General features: G+C 40.7%; 1 long non-coding RNA gene across 22 annotated transcripts in view; it reads right to left on the reverse strand.

Annotated features, from left to right (window-relative positions):
• LOC141729344 (uncharacterized) overlaps window positions 1-21,389 on the reverse strand; it is a 58,167-nt gene that overhangs the window by 36,052 nt on the left and 726 nt on the right. For 6 of the 22 annotated variants that reach the window (XR_012580742.1, XR_012580744.1, XR_012580743.1 and 3 more), the window contains exons 2-8: window positions 20,949-21,058; window positions 19,120-20,050; window positions 18,919-19,016; window positions 18,750-18,790; window positions 11,810-16,880; window positions 8,051-11,668; window positions 5,906-6,005 (exon numbers count right to left, since the gene is read on the reverse strand). This is a non-coding gene — a long non-coding RNA (uncharacterized LOC141729344). Of the gene's footprint in view, window positions 1-5,905; window positions 6,006-8,050; window positions 11,669-11,809; window positions 16,881-17,472; window positions 18,791-18,918; window positions 19,017-19,119; window positions 20,051-20,948; window positions 21,059-21,389 lie in introns of all 22 variants that reach the window. The other 16 variants (XR_012580747.1, XR_012580745.1, XR_012580748.1 and 13 more) reach the window with 16 other exon arrangements.

Here is a 21,389-nt window from a genome sequence, read left to right on the forward strand (position 1 = left end):
TTTCAGTCACCAGTCCTGCCCTTGTGTCACAATAACCCCAGGCAGTGTTAGAGGCTGGGACAGAGTAGCTAGAAATCTGCCCAGTGGAAAAGGGCCTGGAGGTGCCAGTCAACAGTGTGTTCCCAGGTGCGCAAAAAGGCCAATTGCACCTGGCCTGCATCAGTGGGGCCATCAGGAACAGGACAGGGATTGTCCCCCTGCACCGGACACTGGTGAGGCCACACTTCAAGTTCTGTGTCCACTTCCAGGCCCCTCACTGCAAGAAACACATGGAGGTCCTGGAGCGTGTCCAGAGGACAGCAGAAATCACAAACCATCTGGAGCACAAGTCTTGTGAGGAGTGGCTGAGGGAACTGGAGGTGATTAGTCTGGGGATATGGGGCAGAGGAGACCTTATCACTCTCTACAGCTACCTGAAAGGCGGTTGTAGTGAGGTGGGAGTCAGTCTCTTCTCCCAGGTAACAAGCATTAAGACAAAAGGAAATGGCCCAGGTTGTACCAGGGGAGGTTTACATTGGACACTAGGAAAAATGTCTTCACAGATAGATTTGTCAATCTTTGGAACAGGCTGCCCAGGGAAGGGGCATTCCTGGAGGCATTTGAAAGATATGTAGAGGTGGCACTCGGGGACATGGCTTAGTGAAGGACTTGGCAGTGTTAGGTTAATGGTTGAACTCAATGGTCATAGAGGTTTTTTCAAAACTGAATGACTAATATTAATTATATGAAACATTACAATCAAGTACAGATGGCAAATGAGATTTCTGAAATATTGTACTTCTACTGAAGTACTGGAAACATTTCTGACATGTAAACAGAATATATTGTCAGGAAAAATTAATATTTTTTTAATTAAGAATTTTTTTAAATAATATCATTTAATTTTAATCCATTTTCTTCAACAGTACTCTAAGCCATTTAACAGCGGTAATTTTCCTACCACAAAACTTCTAGGTAATATTAACCCTTCTCTGTAGAATAATACCTGCCAGCTGAAACTGCTCAGGTGACTTAGGGCTCTGCTGCATGTCCACTGTAGCCCCATGGCAGAATGCAGTGCTGGGACTGATGGGGAAATTCTGTCATCTCCTTGTGACTCACTCCTAGAGACTCCCTGTCGCTTACTCTTCAGAATAAACTGTGTGCATGTTTGGTTCTTGGCTGACCAGGAAAATTGGCTGCTAATGCTCTGGAATTCTAGACATATGCCTACCTCTCTTCTTTTTCCACTGAGCTTGAAGACGCACAATCAGGGCCAAACTACAATCAGTGGAAGGAGCTAAAAAAGCAGCTGAAACAAGGCCCTTGGACATTCAGATGTTTTCTCACTTGACTAGACCTCTGCTTTATGACAGCTAGACCTTGAAACAACAAACTCACAAATACTGGGCAATCAAAAACCATTCCATGTGTGTCTGTCTCATCCTCTTTTCATCCTGATCTCTTTCTTCTCAACACCTGTATCTGTGTTTCCATGTAGTTTTTCCAACCTTATCTCATTTATTTAAGTTTAGGCCAAAGCTATCTGGTACCTCTGCACATAACACTGCCTGGTAGAAACATATTCATTCTTGGTTGTCCTCTCACTATATCATTGTCAATGTAATAAAGTGTTATTTGTTTCACAATAAGCGTAAATAACAATTTTAAGACAAAGTAATCATTTACATCAAAGCTGTGGAAGGAATTAAGTTAGGGTTTTATTTTAGTGTCTGGTTATAGTTTTGGAATACTAGAATGTAAAAAAATTACAACATATGAGAAAAGATACTATTCCATCTTGGCAATAAATGTGTCCTACTGTCTGTATACACTTGATACATGTTCTCTACTGAAAATTCTAAGCTTTGTGGAATTGACTGGTTTTGTCATGTGAAATATCACAAAACTTAAAGGATATTGAGCATTAAGCTATTTTCTAGGAAGGCATCCACTTGTTAAATGTAGATTAGGATTCTATTTATACATTGTTCCATGTGTAATCTTCTTTCCAATCTCATAAAGAAAAGCCTAACCCAACATCTGACCGAATGAACCTCAATTGGTTTTTTCCTCTAACCTTAAGCTGCAAGACCAGTATGAAGACCTGTTTTATAGAAAATCTTTTTTTAAAGAGCAGGTGGTAAGAAAACAGCTTGCAGACCTCTGCTATAAAGTATCAGAACCCTAAGCATGGGAAAAACAATACCATCTCACAATAGTACTAAACCTGCTTCACCTGCTTATTATGTGTTAACAGCTCATTTTTAGGCCAAGATTTATTTTCTGCTGCTTGAGATTCTTTCTGAACTTCTGAGGGAAAGAGAAAAAAAAATGGTGTAAAAGATGAATGTAAAAAAAATTTAAAACATTTTTGTCCTCCCTGACAGGTAATTCAGTACTGAATTTATTATATGCAATTATTATTTCAAAATCTACAAAATACCTAGAATATTGTATCAACTTTATCTGAAGCCAAATATTTCCTCAATATTTCCTCAGCTAATTAGATTTCCAAAAATAAACATAGTAATAGGAAAAGGACCTGGAATGATTAAAGCTAAATAACAGCATTTATAAAATTTCTTATCAAAAGTCTGGTTTGTTTCTCCTACAGACTGCACAAGTAAGAAAAAGAGCTAAATATAAGAAGAAACATATATGAGAAATTTATATGAACAGATGTATGATCCTTTAAAGCAAATAAATCAGTAATGCCTCTAAACATTAAGCAATTCCCCAAACATATCTAAGTTCAAATATTTGAATTTTGAAAACAGTTTGAATGACAAGAATAGAATGATGGGCACTAATACATATGAATATAGATGGATATCTTATGATTCCATTTCCCTAATCAGCATGCTACTTAATAAAAGCCAAATTCTTTATAACCATCAGTTGGAAAATCAAATTCCATATGAAAAGGAAAGAACAAGAGGCACAAAAAAAAAGAGAAAAATAAGAGTATACTTGTGATTTATGAAGTACCAAAATGTTTTCAAGGAGTGTTGAATTTCCTTTCCATTTTTATCAGTTTAAAATATGAACTACCTATCTTAACAACTCACAAGCAAATAGAAGCACTATAAACTTATTATATTTTAACATTCCTAGATAATTCAGAATGTTACCAAGCTTGCTTGGTGAAAACTTGGCAGGACTTGAGGTCCATTTTTTATTTCCTCATGTTCTATTGGTGCCGATTGTATAAGCAAGAGAAGAAAACTAGTGTTAAACAAGAATGCTAAAATAAAATTATATTACTGCCTTACAGAAAAAAACCAGCATCAAAGGAAGATATATGTGTAAATTAAATTTTGAACCTTCATTACACAAATTAGTTTGAAAGAAACAAGTGCATTCAGAGACAAACGATCTTAGGCTCATCTTTTGCAAACATTTACATACATGTTTAACACTTTACTATAAATGACTCCTCCATGGAACTGCTCATAGTAGGGAAGTTTGTGTGTGCAATTCTCAGTTAATCATTTTCTCCAGAGGAGAAAATTATAATTTCTGCACTAGCAAGAAAGCAATTACAAAATTTAAAGTTGTTTTTACTTCACAAACATACTATTCTTGCTCGTCAAAGCAGTGTTCAATAATTCCTCTTTTTGGATGAAAAAGAAAGAAGAAGCAGAAATAAAATGCAGCAGCAGCTCTCAGCACAGGTGGTAGTTTAAAGGGCATTGTGTGTTCTGAGCTCCTGGTCAGCACACACAGACCTTACCCATTGAGCCACACGCTGCCTTGAGGAGCCTGGTGCTAAAGATAGCAACAACAAACAAGTATCACATCTAAGATACATTTCATTTGAGAGTACTGATCTTTAAAACTGCTACTGAAACACTAAATATTTCTGGGGAAAGAAGCCACAAGCTAATGCAAGCATGAAGTAAAGCTACCAGTTGAACTTCTATTAGAAACAGTCTGATACATCATAGTTTACTGACACTATAAATGTCCACTTGCTTTTTAATGTAAGAATCTTCTACTTGGTAGAATTTTTATTCCACTGAGTGGCTTGTCCTCCTATCTATTTAAAATTATTGGTTTCCAAGGCTTAGTCTTTTTTGCAAGACTTTAATACCATGTAAGTATGGTTTGAATTGTAACTTTTTTTTCTTGTCTATTAGAAAATGAAAAGGAAAAATGGAGTCTGTGGCTAATAAAAAATGATGTATAAAAAGCGTGGCATATAAAGCCACAAAAATGTAAACTAGAAGGCTATAGAAAGCTATGGCCTTGCATGTACATGTTGTACATGTTAGTGCCTTACTTTTAACCAAAGCCTTAGTAATTTATCTACCTTTGACAGGAAAGGCAGCTTAAGAAAAAAACAATTCATATTACTTGGTTTTTTCATCACCATAAGAACAATGCACTAAAGTAGAGAAGTGGAGAAACAACTCAGACTAAAAGAAAGAGATTCAGCATTGCCTTCTCAAGCTATACCAACCAACCTCCCTCTTCTTTGCAATACATACATGTTTTCAAGCATGGTGATTACCAAGGACTATTAATCATTACAGTCCATCTAAGCCAACTGTGGTTCTTTCCCTATGCAATTTATCCAACTCATGGAAGCAAAGAGAAATTTTCACAAAGCCCTTCACTCAACCTGGCTGGATCAACTTATGTTTCTAAAGTATTGCATAATATGCAAATTTTACATATTAATTTTCCTGCTCTATCAAAACCAACAGAATTATATGAGCAAATATTATCTTAATTTCATTTTAGACACTTGTACATGGTATGCAATTGCTTTCCTTTGTTGGGTGTGGTGTTTTCTCTTTTGTCCATTCACCCTGGTTGAATCACAGGCACAATTGTGTTATTTTAATAAAATTATGTGTACTGTCAATATACATACTATGGGTCATGTGTCTGCATTAACAAAAACAAGGCCAAAGAGGTGTGATATGAACTTTGGGAGATAAAAGAACTGTGGCAACTCTTAATTCCTGTGGGAATCAATTCTTGAGTGTTCTGCCCCTCGTTGAGGAAGATGGGTCCTGCACCAGTATTTTAACCTAAGAAGTGATCAAAACTTCTACTGTGTCTTTAAAAAAAAATCTTTAATTAGACATAGCATTCCTCCCAGAAGTGTAGAAAATTATTTAGGTACTCCAGAAAAAAAAAAAATCTACAGGTGTCCAGAAGTGGAGGTGCCCACCCCTGGAGAGTGAGCAGCTCCCTTCAGCAAGTGGCAGAAAGTCCCAGAGCCTTTGCCATGATTAACCATGTTGACTGCACTCAATACTGTGTGCCTCCTGAATTTAAAATGTATTACAAACTCATAATAAAAAGCATCATAGTCTTGAATTAGGTACATTTTAACAGATCCTAAAACTGTGAGAAAAGAATTTCACAGGTTATCTGTAAGCAAAAAATAAGAAAACCAATAGGAAAATTAGGGGTTTCACCACTTGAATAGAACTAAGCTAAATAAATTGAAGTCCTTTGCTTATTTCTATGATGTTTACAATGCATGATAGCATTGAAAGTGAAACGAAAAAAAAATAAACATTTTCATCAAGCCTCCTAAAAATAGTTTTATTATGCATCAGTATATTTGTAACATAATTGTCATGTCAGCTGACCAAATAATAAGTGAGATACTGTAATGTTATAAGCAAATACCTGTTTATTTTTTTTTTTTGTTTATGAAGCAAATACAAGTCTGTATCTTCTAGAACTTTTCTCCATCAAACTTTTGTCAGTATTAATGCATTACAGAGAAAGTTTCAAGGCCTCATTACTGAGATTAACTTAAAAGAGCTAGAGATGTTTTTTAAAAACTAAAGTATATTATATGATGTCTTGCTGGTAGTACAGTGGGCTCGATAGTCCTTGTTTGATAGAAGCATTCGAATTTGATGTTATGCTTAGAGAACAAAAATGTTCATTTACTTACCATCCTCACAAGCTCCTCTGAGCAACCAGCTAAAGGGGAGCTGCAGGTTCTTCACCAAGAAAGTGCATTTCTGAGACAAATAAACACCTTCCTATGGATACTAAACCAAAGATATACTTAGTATCTCAATATATTTCAAAGTTAGCAATAAGCCTCAAAGCAAAAGAAATGACTCCACACATTGGAAATTACATTATTCTTATAACAAAAATTCTATGTTTTCACAGAAAATACTATAGGAAATATAACTGATAACCAATTTCCCTCAGAGGATACAGGTCTAAGTAATGATGTTCCACTGAGCTAGCATTTTATTCCCAGGTAATGCTATTTCAGTGCATGGGGAAATCCAGCACGTAGCCCCTCAGCAGCATCATAAGATATCAGTGCTAACCAGTCATCAATACAAGATGGAGAGTAAGATAGAGAACATAATTTTCTTTTTTTTTTCCCTTGTGTAAGGAATGAAAAAACATATTTAATTCTAAGAGTAGGTTTTCATTTTAGCAGTTTCATTCTTTTCTTTCTTCATTTAAAACAATACATTTCTTACTTTATTTGAGAATATAAGCTATTAAGTTGAGCGTAAAGTAAATAATCCATGCATCATCATCATTATCATAACAATAACATTAAAGTATTGCTAAAGTCTTCAACCTAATTATAAGGTCACTTCAGGTCAAAGACACCTGCTGCAAAAGCCTTTGAATTCAAATAAAATGCAATCAGCAAGAAGAGTCTCATTTATCCTCACTAATGTTTGTATGTCCAGACCTAAAAAACTATTAAACAACAAAAAAATGGAACAGAAAGCTATCACTGGGTTCAAATTTTAATTTTATTTTTAACTAGATTGATCAAACATTTGAAATAAAGAACTAAATATCACATTATCCCAGGTCAGATTTTCAAAGCTCAGAGCCCAGCAGCTTACACTACAAAAAACAAAAAATCAGTTTACATATCAGGACTTGGCAGAAGCCAAATTTTGAAAATCCTCCCTAAAACATAAGACAAATTTATTAAAAAAGTAACAAAACCATACAACTCTGCACACATTACCAATCACTACCAATTATTTCTGGTAAGGTAAAATACAGCTTAGCTGGTCTAATAATTTTTTAATCGTCTTCACATTTGTCTGGAGAATTTTTGTAATCAACTGACAAATTCCAACCAAAAAGTCCCAAATTATTACTTCCCTAAAATACAAGTCAGGCACTGAAAAGGCATCATCCCAATGCTGCCTCACTGAGAAAAGTATTCTCTGATTTCCATGCCAATTGAAATACACCATGAAATATACAGAAAGTGGAGACACAGAATGCCTCACCACACAAAACAGATCTCAGAAGAAAATCAAATCAGAGGACATAAATCAACTGGAAATGCAGTTCTTTCTGCACAACTGCTGCTCATGGACTTTCAAATTTTTCAGGTGGGCTTTTTTCTATTCCAGTTTTTGTATTAAATAAAAGAATAGTCAATCTCACATTTAGGGAATGTAAAGTACTGTACATTTTAGATGTCTTGGAACTGAGACAAAATTAGCAGCCTTGCCTAGAGAGGACAAAAAGCCATCTGATACTAAGTCAACCATTTAGTTAACAAATGAATTGGCAAACTTCTGGTGAAAATCAAGGAAATTTTTCTCTAGCATCTACTTGATATTTAGTATTACTGATATCACCTGCTGAAATCAATTGAAGGAACTCTATTACAGCAGCTTACATGATTTACTTAACTTTGACAATAAAAGAAATTGTCTTACAAAGACTTCACAAGCTAAACAATAACTGAAAGAAGGAATACTTCCAATGATATTTCAGATGCATATAATGCACTTTTTCATCTGTCATACTGGAATATGTCAGCTTAAAAAGAGAAAGAAGAATAAAGAAAAATATGTTTTAAACTATAAGCATAATAAAAAATAACACCCCAAAAGAGGTAATGTTTTAATGTATTTTGATATTGGCTCAATTTCATTTTTAAGGGACATTAAAAAAATAGCAGAAGAAAAAGTGAAGAATATTCTATGATACATTAATGTCTTTATCCATTTGTTTTGTCTGGCTTCTGTGTTGTAACACATTGTAGGAGCTAGAAAAAAAAATATACAACTCTTATAAAAGTAATATTTACCCAAGAGAAAAATATTGCTCTTGTTCTGGTTCATCTAGTTCCATTTTTATGTTGTATTTCTGGCCAAGAACACTCTCCAGGAGTTCTTTGATCATCTGGTCTGAGGGAGATGGAGAAGTAGACTGCAGGGAAGCAATTATTTCATCAATAGACCTTGCAACCACTTTCACAGGCAGCACTGGGGTGAAGTACACTCTTCAGATTTGCTCTGCTGGAAGTTCTTCTCGTATATTTTTGAAATGTCTGGTCTAGTTACATCCCTTGCCTCTTCCAACTCTTCTTGAGCAGACCTCACACTTGGCTGCTTACTTCCTTTTCCCAGAATCCTTCTCTATTCAACAGCTAAATCTTGTTGCTTGGCTTTTGAAATCATTCTGTGTCTCTTCTTTCAGCTCTCCCTAGTTATTTTTGCTTTTTTTGAAATGCTTTCACTTGTATCAGAATCTGTAGAGCTAAATTCAGTGCTATCTTTAATGACTACACCTGTTTCTTGAGTTGTCTCTCTTTAAATTCTGAAGAGCCATCTGTAGCATACACACTCAATCCTTAACTTTATTCACAATTTTTGTCTTTACTAATGAGATAAGAGAGCTATTAACATGAAAATTAAATCCAGAGTAATGACTTCTAAGGTGGTCCTGGGTGTTTGTCTGTTACAATTTTTTTTTAGTGGTACCTGCAAATGATACTATTACTGGAAAAGTTACAACTGTAATTTCATGAATAAAGTTGCAGGTTTTCTGTTGATTTTTCCAGAGCAACTTCCCTGATTTTTTGTTAGCACTGTTTTTTATAGATTTATTTCTTCTAATCATCACCCTGAGTCAGGAGTTTGTTTTTTCATGTCTCTTGCTTCAGAAGACACCCTTACTTTCTGTGAACTTCAGAACACCCAGTGAATTAATTAAGAATATTTTTATTTATATTCATGACAGGCTCATGTAGACTCTTCGACCTCTGGAGAGGATAATGTTCTTAACTGAGGCAATTGATCTGGTGTTAAATCTTCCAATAAGGGCTAAATGCTCATGTTCCTGAGAGCAGTAACTATTGCTTGTTTGATCTTCAGACTATCCCACTGAGATTCCTTGCATTTAGTATCATGTTCCTTAACCATATTCAGTGCCTCCACATAATTCAGTCCGGAGTACTGATGTTTTCTAGCAATTTTCTCTTACTGTATGCAGTCTGTAAACTCAAGCAGAAATGAGGATTCATATTTTACGCACATACAGAGGCACCCCCTTGCAAGGCTCTTCCATTTTGCTAAGGGCCCCATTGGTGTTAACAAGATTGTTCAGAACAAGTGTTATGAAGCACCAGCAATACCTATCAGCATTTTACATCATAATTTCTAATTTTGGGAGTTGGAAGGAAACCTCAAACAGGAATAAAAAGAAAAACAATAAAGTCAGTGACCACTGAGCCCCTCCAAGTCCCACTCCTGCCTGTCCCGAGGCCTCCTGGCTGGTGGCCTCGCCGTCCCGAGGCGGAGCCACCGCCGCTGCCTCTGGAGCCGGGCAGGGCAGGGACGAGCAGCGCGCTCCCGAGCGGGGAGAAAGCCGGGAGAGAGCGGGGAGAGAGCGGGGAGAGAGCGGAGAGAGAGCGGAGAGAGAGCGGGGAGAGAGCCGGGAGAGAGAGCGGAGAGAGAGCGGGCAGAGAGAGGACAGAGCGGAGAGAGAGCGGAGAGAGAGCGGGGAGAGAGCGGGGAGAGAGCGGGCAGTGCCCGCTGCCGCCCCCACCGAGCGCTCTGCCCCGGCAGCACCCGGCACTCAGAGACCGCGACGTGAAGTATTTTATGAGTCGGGCACTGGTGAGACATTCCTCTCCTAAGTGAGCTGAAACGCATCAGCCTCATCTGGGCATGTCATTAGAAACGTGTTTCTTCCAGCTTATCCGCATGATCCTGAAAGGCGCAGGATGGGCAAGGGATTTGTACCTTGTTAGCCTCATTTCTCTCCTGTGTGTAGCAACCCTTGCTCAGCTGTCAGCTCTGCCATGAGAACCAAACATATGAACTGCACTTCTGGGAGCTTGTGCACCATCCATTGCAGTTGTTTCCTGGGTGTAATTAGTTTCTTACAAAACTAATTTTTGTTATTGTCAAAGTCTCAGCTTGGAGATGAAAGCCCTAGTCAGCTGTGTGTGGTTCATTCATCATCATCAATAAAGTTTGTGTTATTGGGATTTTATTTTCAGTACTAGCAGTTGTGCAACAGTAGAGACTCCATCTGAGAGTCCATAAACCAAACAGCTTTGCAGTATGAAATGAGCAAAAATTTGAAACCAGTTCTCTGAGAGGAGTCCTGGAACAATGTCTTGCAGTTTTACTAGCCAATCCTTCAGAGAACAGAGATGTCGAACATATTTGATAGCTGTCTGGTGAAAGTTAAATTTTAACAGTGGTTCTTTCCACACATCAAGTATATACTACAAGTGGACCAAAAAAAAAAAAAAAAAGAGTGTTTCGGTGTCCAACAAATACAGGAAAGATAGCAAATGCCAAAAATCATCAAACTTCAGGAAATAAATTTTAAAAATTAACTTAGAAATTAAAGAAAATGTGGAAAGTTGAACTGAATCTATCAAGACGGTCATAACCATGGCCTACAAACCTACAAACTGACATTGATCAGGTTCCCAAGAAGGCTGATGGTCTAGAACACATGCAAAGGTAAGCAGATTATAGCAGTAAGGGGAAAAAAGTCGTTTCCTGCACATAATATGAATGCAAAGTGCTGGAATTTCCATGAATTTCTGGATTGTAACAGTTCACAGAATTATGCTTTTCATCCGCTTAAGTCTGTTATGGTGAGTAAAAATAAAGACATTTTTTTCTTTTTTCCACTTTGGAACCTCCAACACCCATGTGATCACAAGGAACTGTAGGGACTAACTGCAGATATTGGATTCAAATATGGCATTAAACTGATTAAAAAGCTCCACTGGTCTAACAGGCAAATGTCTCCTATTATCTTTCCTTTCTTTGTAGCTTTCAGCTACATTTTTGTGGGTTTTTTTCTCCTGCTTTATTGTATTCCTGGAGTTCAAGGGGTACAGAGTGTCTTGCTTGCAAAGAGTGAAACTTATACTAGGCTAGATGGCTAAGTTTTAGCTTGATAATGCAACTGAAAACCTGTTGAAGATTAAAGTTATTGGCCAGTCATTACATGCCAATTAATAGCAAGTTTTTTCTTCTGATAGCAAGATAACTGATTAAAGCCCTGTGATATGCCCTAGAAGGCTTCTCTGTTTGGTGCCTAATTTGCTTCTCTGTCTGTCTAGCAAGAATCCCAGAGTAGCTGGAGAAGCAGTAGGTAGAATATCAAACAGCTGTTCTGTGTTGAAGGATTCCTGTTAGCAGTCCAGGCCATTAAAGCAGTTCAGAACAGGAATGAAGTGTTCGATTGCCACAGTGAAGATGAATCCTATTAGCAGTTTAATGCAGATGTAAGCCTAGAGAACGGATTCATTTCAAACTAGTTAAACAGTAAGTAAAGCTTCAATGATTTCGTTTACCTAGAACAGTTCCTCTCTGCAGGAGTCACAGTGGGATGTGGAAGAAAAAGCCCTGCATGTGAAGAGGTATTTGTATCAGGAAGTTCCAGTAAGAACCTGCTGAATGACAAGAAGGATTTGCATTAAAAAAAAAAAAAAAAAAAAAAGTCTTAGGAGGAAGGAAAAAACCTTAGACACAAATTTCCTCTTTAGGTTAATAGTGGTGATAAAATGGCAAATGAGTATGCTGTGTTATCTTACTGTATCTGTTGGCTGTCAGTTCTGCTTGCAGAAGGGCAGAGGCTGGCTCCTGGGGAATGCAGTTACCCTGTGAGAGAGGTTCAAGCCTTGGTTCTTAAACATGTCCTATGTTAGTGGTCTCTAGGCCTCATAAGCAAAGCAAGTAAACACCCAAGGGGATCTGGTGTCAAGTCCCAAACGCTACATTTTTTCCCCCACTAAGCCACATGATGCTTAGCAGCCATTCCTGGAGAAATTGTTGCCAGTATATCCTCTAGATCCTTTAGCTTGAACTCCAGAGATGATAACTGCACAGATTCTCATCTCTGATACACAGGAAAACAGAGAAACCTTTTTCCCCCTTTCCCCAGGTATTACTATTATCATCCCTTAATGATCACAGCTATGCTTGAAGCCTGAGGGTGGGGAGTTTTATTAACATTAAGTATTTAGTTAAACAGGTTAAGCCCTATCTCTGAGATTGCAAATTCCAAAATTTAATCAGTAGATGAATCTTTATAGTTAGCAAATGGATCTAGATTTGGAAAACCTTCTGCAAGTTCAGTCCCTGGGTACACATTATTATTTTTCATAATTAGACCTCACCAGATCACTAAGCTTTCTAATGTCATATAAATTGTGTTATCTAAGTTATTAGTCTATTAATGTTATAAGGAAGTTTTTTCCTTCTTAGGAAGAAAAGCAATCATTAAAAAATTGTTCAGCTGGTTGGAGAAATTAAAAAATGCAATTCCTCATCTCTGACATTGTCTGAGTCAATGTCGTGTAGGAAGTTCCACGCCCAGTGCACATCACTTCCAGGATCCAAGCACATGATAGACTGAGATGCACATAGTGCCCCACAGACACTGGGAGGCAACTGGAGTTAATCATGCCTCCAACAGCCACCTTCATTTAAGCAACCCGAAATCAGGACAGCATGGTGCCTATGAAATACCTACGGCCTGCTATGGGCTCTTGAGAAAATACCACAGAGAGACCTTGGAAAGATGAGCAGTTCTTGTTTAAAGGAAAGTAAGAGCATGATTACTTTGCCAACTCAGTGGCTCACACCTAGTTTGACTCTAAATGCTAAGCCTCACCTTGGTATCCTTTTCCAGCTGGCTGTGACAATCTTTGACCATGTCATAGTCCAGAGCTCCCCAGCCCTGCAGGGTGGTGCTGCATTCTCCCTTCTGCTGTGCTACATCCAAAGCACCAATCCCGTCTGCCTCAGAATGGCTGTACACATGCTCAAAACTATTCCTCAATGCCACAGTTCAAAAAGGATAGCAGCATATTTACAAATACATTTTCACCATGACGTCCAAGTAACATTATTCCATTTTAGAAACAAAGAGAGACTGAATGACTGTCTGAAGTCCCCTAATAGAACCAGTGGTAAATTCCTAACTGAATCTGTGCTTCTGACTGATAATAAAGAGAAAATCAGAGGTATGTATACTCAGGAACAGGCTACTCTTTGCTTTTCCAGGGCATCAACATGCTCAACATTTCTGCCAGGTAAATATATAAAATGGCCATAAATAATCAGAGTAAATGGATTAATTATAAGCTAAAATTCTGAGCTGCGAATTTTGGGTATTGGGAATGTAGCACAAAAAGTTCTCTGACAGTTACACTGTGAGGACAATAATCTGTAGCAGAATAGTAAACGGCAGAGGGGTTATCTCTTAAATCAGACAGTGTCAATACTGAAAAGACTTTTTGTTAGTTGCATCCAGCTGAGCTGAAGGAAATACTTTTTTTTCCCAGTGATCAATCTATATTGAATCCCTTGTGCAGTAAGCAGCCATGGAAAGGTTTTGTGGAATTAGTATTATAAATCACACATTCAATCCCTTTGTGAGTGTTGAAAGCATTGTCATTCTTCTAATCACTATATCCTATCTTTGATCCATAACAAACATGCACACCCAGCTCTACTAATCTCCATTATGATTGTAAGATATCTGTATTTGCTAGTGCCATGCCAGCAGGAATAGTTAACATTTTTTCTTCCTCCTAGGATTTTGGGCTTTGTCTTTTTTTTCTCCCCTCCCCATTTAAGAACAGTGGCATTTCCTAATATAATATAATGTAATTAAAAATAGATATAAATAAAAAAGTTGAGAACAAGATGGAGCTCTTTTATTATAAAACGTATTTATAATGAGAAGATCAATACAATGAGAAAATCACTTGGTCATTTTGAGTGATAATGATTCACAGATTTATTTTTAGCATGACATGACAGTAAAGTTTCCAAGTACATGCTAATTTATTATATAGCCCAAGAGAAATTGCATGAGTTACTTCTGGAAGGCCATCACACATGGCTGTTATTATAGGCACAAGGTCAGAGACATTCCTGGCTTTGAATAAGGCTGTAAGCAATAAACAGAAATTACAGCTAAACGCCTGACAAAGTCTTTTCTGGGATTGGGCCTTTGCTTGCTTTAGTTTTAAAATTTGATTATATTTGATGGTATCAAAGATATATCTCTACTCTCCATTGTCTTTCAGTTAATATAGCAGGTTTCCAATTGGCCATTCCAGTCCAACTCTTATGTTCTCTTAGGACAACAGTTTGGTAGTGAATACATAGGTGTAGATACAATGTGTTAGTAGATCTCAGGTTTCACAGCTGAAGACTCAGTTTTGGTGGACATAACAATCTCACTTAATCACAAGAAAAATCGTCACATCACAGCAACAAAAAGAAATACCCCTCAAAGGGCAGGGGGAGTTGTCTGCAGAGGCTGAAGTTCCAGCTACCTCTAAGGACAATGTTTGAAAAGATTTAAAGGATTTCTGGGAATTGATAGATTTTGGAGCAAATATTCATAGATCCTGAAAAGGGGGAAATGGCTTATTCAATGGATAATGGCAAAGCCAACTGATGACCTATGAAATTGTTTGGATGGAAGAGAGGAGTTTTCTCTTTAGGGGGAACTGAAGGAAAGTTCAGATGTTAGATTCCCTCTCAATCATCCCACCTTAACACATAAAAAGGAGTAAACCTGAAACTACATGCACAGCAGAAACATTTCAGCAGCTGCCTTTTCGGCTAGAAAGGGATGGAGGAGGAATGAATTAAATCTGATTCTTACCTTGTCTCTCCTGTAGCTGCACAGAGAACTGAACCCAAGTGATGGAAGCCATGTGGTGATCTAAATAATCTTCATTATGTCAGTCTCTTTAAACTATTCAGCAGCTTTCAAATTCACCCTTGAAGTACTTGAAGCAGCAGCAGAAGCTTAGACCAGCTGCTGGAATGATGAACCACTCTTCAAAATACTGAACCAGCTTCTTCCTCTGGGAAGTCCTAACATTTTACTAAATCCAGACCTTCCTCTACTTTTCCATAGGCACTGGTTAACTATACTACTTTATGGATCTCATGACTTTGGGTGTTACCAGTTAATACTCACACTCTCACATTTCAGAGTAAAACTACAGATTGTGTTAGGGTTTCTGGTCATCCTTTTCCAGCATCATTTTTGCTATACACAAGTTATGTCCTGTAATGGAGTAAATAGCCAGTGTTTCTATATCTGTGAAAATGCTGCTACACACCCCACAATTGCTCATTGTCCTTTTTAATACAGCTCAAGAAAATGAGCAGTGAATGCAGCTTGAATTAATTTATGCTCTAGGAACTGCAAGCTGGATAACACTGTGGAACTGCTCCCTGAGGAGGGCTTTAAATAAGCCAGCCTTTATTTTGAACATTTAATTCTTCAGAACTGTCAGGCAAGGAAGCCACGTAGAATGGATACTGGTATCTCTCAATGCTTTTCTGCAGAACTACTGTAGAGACAGACACAGTGAAATGAATAGTTTTTGCAGGTAAAATAGAAGATAGCAAACAATTTGAAAATATGTTGATGTGCAGTGAAAGAAAGTAGCATTCCTTCACTCTCCGTCGGTCAAAATTAAAGGTATCAAACCAAGTCTACCTTTTTAGCATAGGAAAGTCAGCTTGCAAAGGAACTGGGGTAGTATATTAAGATGTTTATTACAAAGAGCTGATCAGCTCTGAATCTATTGTCCAATACATAGATATTGGATTTTATCAGGAAAGCGCATATTCTCAAAGATAACTCACTGCAGGTTTTGGAGAAACAAGGCTATTGGAGACTGGAAATACCTTTGATTGCAGTGGCAGATATTGTTGGGGCAGGGGAGGCAGATTTTGGCCCATTAAATTACTGAGGCAACTTTAACAAAGAAATAATTCTAGAATTCATGCATAGGTGCATCTCCTATCAAACATTGTTTCTTATACCAGTTTGTTTAGATTAACTGCATTCACTGCCTTAGTTTGCTTTCTCTACTTCCAGCAAAAATCTGTATATATACTGAAACACCATTTTTGAAATGTGGAGGAGGTTCTAAAAAGTGGGTGACATCTAAGTACTTGTGTTTATCTGTGCATAATCATATTCCCATCTCTTCTGATAGTGTTTCTTCCATGCCATAGTACTGTGGCAACTATAAAACAAAACACCCTTTAAAACAAAATAAACCAAGCAAGATTTTCAAAAATATATCAAGTAATTGAACAAGAACAAACACACTGATTGAAATACATGACAGAAGCATTTACATTTTGTTTCAGTATATCATAACATAAGTAAAACAAACTATAACTGAAATAAATACCTACATGACTGCTCTTGAATCAAATTATAATTATCAACTGGATTTATTCTGGTAACAACTAAAGTAAAACACACTTGATCAATCACATGCTGAAGTGTGGGCATCCTGCCAGCTGGAGTTCTGGAAACAGCGTACATACCTCTAACCATATTAGCAAAAATAATCTGGTTGCTTATGATGGGTAATGATTTACATAGTTAAGAACTCTTTTATTACACTATAGGAAAAAAAACTCCAAAAGAACACAAAACAGAATCTCCCTTATTCTCATCACTGTAACCATTGAATATCAACATTCATAATTGTTCATTTCATTATTTGTTCCTCTTTCTCCTTTAATTGGTCAGATACATGAGTATTTTCAGATGGTGGGATATTATTTGTTATGTCATTCAAGTCTTATGATATCAGCTCTGCAGGATACCTAGAAAATGAAACGCAATGAATTGCACTGAAAATATAGAATAAAATGAAATGAAATAATGAAATTAAGTAAAATAAAATAAAATAAAATAAAATAAAATAAAATAAAATAAAATAAAATAAAATAAAATAAAATAAAATAAAATAAAATAAAATAAAGTCTGCAACGGAACATCAGTGTTGTAACGAGCTACACAATGTCTCCAGGGCCTGGCAGAGCGGCCATGAAAGGAGCGCGGCCCTGAGCGTGACCCGTGAGGGCCCACAGGCCCGGTGCCCCCGGGAGCGCTGCCCGGGCCCCGAGGGCGCGGCCGCGGCGGGACCTGGCCTCAGGGGCCCTCGGAGGGGCCGTGCTCCCTCGGGCCCCCGGGCGGCACTGCCCGGGCCCCGCAGCCCCTGCTCCCCGCGGCCCCGGGGGCTGGGAAGGCGCGGCCGAGGGCCCAGCAGCGGGCAGGGCCCGGCCGAGAGGGGTGAGCCGCCCGGCCCTTCCTGCTGTGGATGGTGCGGCGGGGAGGGCACGTCTAGCCCGCCCTGGAGAACCAGAGCACGGCTCCTGGGCAGCAAGAGTGACTGTAGGAAAAGGGGTGCCCTACCTCGGGCCGGCCGCAAGAAGGAGGCCACTTGATCGTCACGGTCGAAGATTGGAAGAATATTCTCACTTAGCAAAAGCTCAGAAGCAAATGATGACCCCATGCAGTGCCCTCTCTGCCCGGGCCCTGCTCCCCAGCGAGAGGAGGGTGAAAAGCCGCCTGCTCACCCCTGAGCTCCGGGGGCAGGGGCGCGGGAGCGACCGCCCCGACGGGGGCTCTTCCGGCCGCCTCTGGGGGACCCCCACGGGCTCTTCTCAATGAGACCTCAGCCACAGGAGCGTAGAACCGGGGCAGCCGTGCCTGTGTGAGGGGCGGAGGCAGGGAGGGAAAACAGCCCCCCGATCGGACGCCTTCTCTGCGGGCTCCCGCAGAAGGAGAGGCGCTGCCGGCAGTCACCTAACCCCGCTCCCGGAGCACCCACGATCCCTCCCGGTCCAAAGCACCAGGCTCTGGGCACAGGCACGCTCCCAGACGGTCACTGTTTGCCCGCTTGAATGGGGTGGGATTTCAGGTTGGAAATAGACGGGAAGACAGACTTCCTATCGTGGGGGAGGCTGGGGTCCTACGATGTTTTCGGGGACCCGCTGCTCAGTCTTGGGCCAGTCTGGAGACCCAGGTGTGAGGGAGCCTCTGCAGGAGACAGATCCAGGCAAAGGAAAAGAAGGATGTAAGGACAGGGCAGGGAATGCATACCGATGCGGAGATAACCTCACAGCTCCTTCCCGAGCTAAACGCCTGGCCCGCGCAAGCACTGCCGAGAGAATCTCGTTCAAAAGACGATGATAATTTGGATAAAATAGAGAAAGCCCCTGCAAGTCAAAGCGAAGGGCCGACAGATGCTGCTGCTGCCAGGGGGAACTTAAACCGGAACGAACTGAAACAGCGCTCCGCGTTAAAATTAAAGCTCCCGCCGCTTGCACCGGCCCACGGGTGGGAGAGAGCCTGCGGGCGGCGCTCCCGGGCGGCGCTGGGCCCCAAGGAGCTCCGACCCGTGGGCAGCGCCGCGCCGGGGCCAGCTCCGGTCCTCCAGCAGCTGCGGGAAGCCCCTTCCCAGGGGCCAGAAGGCCATTCCCAAAACTCAGACGCTTGCTGAGCGGCCTTTGCGGGGCCCAGCTCTTCCTGACAGTGCTGGTAACACGGTGTCCCCTGGAAGTCCTGCCCCCGCTCCACAAACATATTTCCGTATTTTTAGGTCAGATTCTATGTTTGCACCGTTGGCAGAGAGCACTTGTGGAGCAATGAGCTGAGACCCTGATCCCATCTAGCCCAGTAAAGCTCACCTCAGCCTGCACTTTCTCCAGGTTGCACTAAAAAGCTCGTCCTGAAAAAAAAAATGTAAAAACCAAAGAAAGAAAAAAAAGAAGAAACAAACAAACAAAAAGTGTACAGAAACTGATGCTACTCGAACGAGAGCTGGGGAAAGGTGTAATTAGGGGCAGTGCTACTAACCTGACTCCTGAAAAGCCCATCAGCTAGGCGCGACTGGAGAGCTCCTGGGTACTACACAGCGTCCCGCATCCTAGGAGAGTGCTTCTCTGCTGAGCCTGCTGTAAAGAATACTGATAAATCTCGCTGGACTCTCAGAGCATCCTACATAGGGCTTCACCACATAAAAGCTCAAGTACAGGGCAAGGGCAACTACTAAAATACCCGCTTTTTCCTGTGGCTGTGGGCAGAGGCGTTCTGACCCTTTTCTGGACTTGAGGGAGGGTTTTCTCCACCAGGGCTGCACCACAGCAACCGGACCGAAGAGAATTTCCAGCAGCGGCTGGCTCTGACTAGGGCTTGCTTATTATACATCAAGTCGAGAGGCGCTAAGCAGATTAAGAGAAGATCCTGCCTGTGCTCTCACCTCTGGGAGCAACCTCGGGAGGAGCTAAGCCCGCAGCCGGACAACAGGAGGCGCTGAGGCTTTGTACAAGCCGCGGCTCCCCTCCCCTCCCGGGCCGCGGGCACCCCAGCCTGGGAGGCCTGGGGGGCCGGCCCGCAGGGCGGCTTTGCCGGCTCCACGTTTGCTCCGCCCGGTGAAACGCCTCCGTGGTTTGTAGCAGCATCCGATGAGCGTGGCCGGCTTAGTGCCTGCCCTTTTTTCCAGGTACGGAGTGACCCAGCATGGGCTGCCCTGCGTCCCGTCGGGTGTTGCTCCCGCGGGGCTGGGCCCTGGAGAGCGAGGCAGCACCGCCCCGAGGTCACCCAGCGGGGGGGTGCCGGCAGCGGGGTCTCTGGGGCAACTGCACTGCTGCCAGCATCCCCGCATGCCACTGGGCTGCCAGGGGGGAACCGTACTCCACACACCTCAAACACTGAAATGGGCAAGCCGCCACCGAAAGGTCTCTGTTTTCAGACGTATAATACACCGCTTCCATTAGGAAAAGAGGAAGGATGCATACATCATTCTAATATTTCTTAGATATTCCACTGGGGTTTGTCCCAATTTCCATGGGTGTAATTTGACCATTTGAGAAAGCAGGGGTTTAATCCAGTGCTTTTATATATTTTATTTCCTTCAAGACATATTTTCATTTGTTGTTCTCCTCTGCTGATTCCAGTGTTTTGTTTGTTTCAAGGATTTGACTTAATTCTGTTGCCAGATAAAAAAATAAAAAAATTTAAAAATTAAAAAATTAAAAAGTTAAAAAAATAAAAAAGGAGAGAAAGAACAAAGAAAGGGGTAACAGAAAATGCATTTGGATAACAAGTTAAAACATATTTGTCGTGGCAGAGATATGCTGTATCTAGTCATTTGAATTCTGTGCCTCTATAAGAAACTTTAAAATCCTGTTTATGGGGGTGACATTTCCACAGATCACTCGAGAACAAATCACGGTGGAAGCAACTTTGGCCATCCTGAAGAATAAACACGTCAAGCTGAAATTCATACCCGAGTGTGTATTATAGTTTGTGTGGTATGATTAAGCCTTTTTCAAAATCACAAGAAGCTTTATTTCCCCTTCAAATTCCCACTGTTGGAAAAGTTGTTTGGGTTTGCGGGGGGGAAGGGTTATTAGTTGCTGGTTGGTGATGTAGACTTTTTGTTTTGTTTTGTTTTGACTTTTTGGTTTTTGTTTTCTAGTATCAGGTGATAAAAGTTCTAGTAGCTAGGTGGAACGAACTCACAAGGGATAGGATAGAGAAACCTAAGAAAAGTCCGTGGTGTTGACATAGGCTCGAAGAGCCGGACAGGACAGAAAATGTTTGATCCCTCTGCAAAGACTGAGAGATTCCTTCCATAATAATGAAAAGCTTTTTCCAATGTCAGTTTGTTTTATCGGTGTTTTTTACCTTTTACCAGCCTCTGTAGAATCCTCCTCCCCTGCTCGTTGTGAGAAATCAGGTCAATAAGCAAGAAGTTGGAAATTAGGTACTCGCTACCTATTATTGCTGCTCCTGGGCTTCTGGCATCAGAGAAAGCTTCCAAATGAGCCTTCTGGGCTGAAGGCTTTCCACAGTAAAGATATAAAATGGTTCTAGTGACTCACCTGATGTTTGCCAAGTGGAGGTTAATATCAGTGGATCCGCATTCAGGCCTCTGTCCTTATTTATTGGGAACCCATAGTATTATGTCTCAACACGGTGACTCTCATGGTTTCTGAACATAAGGCACCCGAAAAAGCAATATCATTATCACCATCGACATAGGACGGCACCCTGTTTGAAGGGCTATTTTAGCCCGGAGGAAGGGGGCTTGTGGCGGGACGAGGGTTGGGAGGGCTTTGGGGAGCCTGGAGCCGAGCCTCCTGCTCGCAGCCCGGAGCGCCCAACCCGATCCCCTGCCCCGAGGGCGATGGGAACGTGGGGCACTGCGGCAGGGCCTGGAGGGACCTTTCACAGCGGGAACCAGCTGTGGAGTGACGGGCGGGAGAGGGGGCAACCTGCGGACTTCAGGACTCGGGACTTTGAAGCACGTCCCGGCCATCAAG

This window comes from Zonotrichia albicollis, chromosome 6 (genome assembly GCF_047830755.1).
Source record: "Zonotrichia albicollis isolate bZonAlb1 chromosome 6, bZonAlb1.hap1, whole genome shotgun sequence".
Lineage (NCBI taxonomy): Eukaryota > Metazoa > Chordata > Aves > Passeriformes > Passerellidae > Zonotrichia > Zonotrichia albicollis.